We start from the raw sequence: 2662 nt of genomic DNA on the forward strand, positions 1-2662 counted from the left end.
TCATCATCATTCTAAAGCGCCACATTACAAACGATTCGATTCTTTTCTTTTCTAGTTGTGCTACAAGCCATGCTTCAGCTCCATACAAAGCTGTGCTCTAGATTTGCTGGAATTCTTTCTCAAATTACGGCCTACGATGGATACTAGTACACTTCTTTCAGCGAGAGATGCCCTTTTTGCCTGTGATAGACAACGGCTTATATCTCCCTTGCTTCGTGCGTAATGTGTATTTTTGCTTTCGAGATAGCAGCATTCCTTCATTTACGGTCGTCGCCGGATTCAGGCGTCGATACCGAGATGAACGCAGCAGTGTTGGCCATATAAAGTTGTCTGGCTTCACCGCAAGCGGCGTGGTCGCGACGTGAGCTGCCGAGACGCTTTGAGGCTACGAAAAAAGTGAGCGCGCCGTCCTTGCCAGGTGCGTTTACGTAATTGAAGATTACCGGTCACCGACGTTACTATACGCACACAATGACATCCTTGCTCTAGGTTGTTGTCACAGTGCGTTAGTGAGGTTGTTCGTTCGCTACCGATGATTTGTCAGGCTTCACGTTTGACTTCTTCTCGATTTGTCCTACCTGTTTGGTGTACTGTTTTCTCGGCCGCTTACCGTTTTTCCAGAGATACCGTGTAGTGACGCTCCTCACATACACAGTGTTCCAAAATTTCTTTTCGTCTACTATGTGGTCCCCAATAATTCTCGCTGTTCTCATTTCTGCTGTTCCTCATTATCTTCGACTTTCTTCAATTTACTCTCAATCTACGGTGTGTGTTCATTCCATTCAACAGGTCCTGCATTTCTTTCACTGTTTCACTAAGGATAGTGTAACGTTCCCTGGCAGCACACACACTATTAATAAAATGAAATGACATTTAATTGTACTATATACGCCGCTATGAAGCAATTCGTATGTACTGTAATTGTTTAACAAATAATATTATTTAATTTTGTATAAAGGACGTTGGTTATTATTGTACTGTGCCGCGACCGAACGATTTGCAGCGGCAGCACATTTAAAAATTTGTTCCGCTATAAAATTAACCAAACCCGTAAATCGGGAGCAGGTAAAATTAGCAGTGAATTACGAGATATTTTACTTTTACAGCGATCCTGAGGCTGACTGAATTTATTACTGGTTTTACATTTGTGCATTCATAGGCGGATAATTAACGTTGAAGTTGTTAATCTGTTGCTTCTTTCAATTTCTAAAGCAAATAACTTGAACGTATAGTGAAGTGTGTTTTGTCAATGATAATTAAACGTTCAGGTCGGCTTGGCAATATTTAACCATTTTATCCTAACAGAAACAGTCTCGTGTTCCATAGCTAACGCCGGGAAAGATTTCAGTAAATATTTAAAAACCCACTGCATCTAGAAAATGTGTGCCAAGGCCGAAATACGTAAAAAACTTTAATTTAAATAATTTTCAAAGTCATAAATGTTATTAATCAGTTAGTTTGAATTTATCAGCATGAGAGGGTTGCTTAAGTTCACGTAATTTTACATGTGCTTAATTCTGTCTAAATGAATTTTTATTACCACACGCAAAAAAAGGGGTTCTACAACAAAGTTCGTACTGAAAGAGTAAATAACAAAAGTATTTAAAGCCATTTCTTCCCCATTTTACATAACAATCCATTCATTTTTACATAATAAATATTTTTTTCATTAAAATAGGAATGCCTTCAACGAACATTTTCACTGATTTCATTTCATTGAATAATAAAAGAGAAAAACAGCATCTCAGTCTCATAAAATTTGGATCAATGTTGCCTACAACCTTCCTCCGTAGAGCTCCGAAATTGTGGCGCCCTGCGACATCAGTCTCGGGCTCTGCGGCGCTTCAAATAGCAACGTGTCGATACTTGCGAAAAAGAGGCCAAAACCCCAGAAGTTCATGTGAGCTGCAAGCTCGGTGAATGATGTTAGGCTCTCCTCCCGCACACGCCATTAAGGCCGAAAGGTACCGACTGGTCGCCGTGTCATCCTCATTCCACTGGCGTCACTGGATGCGGATATAAAGGGGCATGTGGTCAGCACACCGCTCTTCCGGCCGTATGTCAGTTTCCGAGACCGGAGCCGCTACTTCTCAATCAAGTAGCTCCTCAGTTTGCCTCACAGGGGCTGAGTGCACACCGCTTGCCAACAGTGCTCGGCAGACCGAATGGTCACCCATCCAAGTGCTAGCCCAGCCCGAGAGCGCTTAACTTCGGTGTTCTGACGGGAACCGGTGCTACCACTGCGGCAAGGTCGTTGGCTTAATGATGTTACATTGGCACCAAATTTAACCAAAATTCTGCCCAACGCCACCGCGTAGACGGGACGCACAATGAAGAGGTCGTCACAGCCACTCACCCCTTCTTCGGACATCTCTGAGATGATCAGAACAGCGCGACATACAGCGCTGAAATCATGTGGTTGTCTTATGGGTAGCCAAAGAAAACATTTCAGACGCATCAGAGATCAGAACTGGCACGAAGCAGCCTCACCGGGTGGCATAAAGAGCGTCTTTCCCTGGGACATTCATTCCCACATATTTCGCGGTTGAAAAAGACAACTTGCAGTGCGATGAGCAGCAGGGACATATTCGTGACAAATTTTGACACTGCTGACTCCCTCGGACGTTCCAGCCCTTCTCGTAGGACGTTATGGGGCTGCTTC

The 2662-nt window shown here is 43.4% G+C and overlaps 1 pseudogene; it reads right to left on the reverse strand.

Annotated features, from left to right (window-relative positions):
* Positions 1-2141: 2141 nt before the first annotated feature.
* LOC124617289 lies at positions 2142-2259 on the reverse strand (annotated as a pseudogene).
* Positions 2260-2662: the final 403 nt, after the last annotated feature.

The sequence above is a fragment of the Schistocerca americana genome, chromosome 5, assembly GCF_021461395.2.
Source record: "Schistocerca americana isolate TAMUIC-IGC-003095 chromosome 5, iqSchAmer2.1, whole genome shotgun sequence".
Classification (NCBI taxonomy): domain Eukaryota; kingdom Metazoa; phylum Arthropoda; class Insecta; order Orthoptera; family Acrididae; genus Schistocerca; species Schistocerca americana.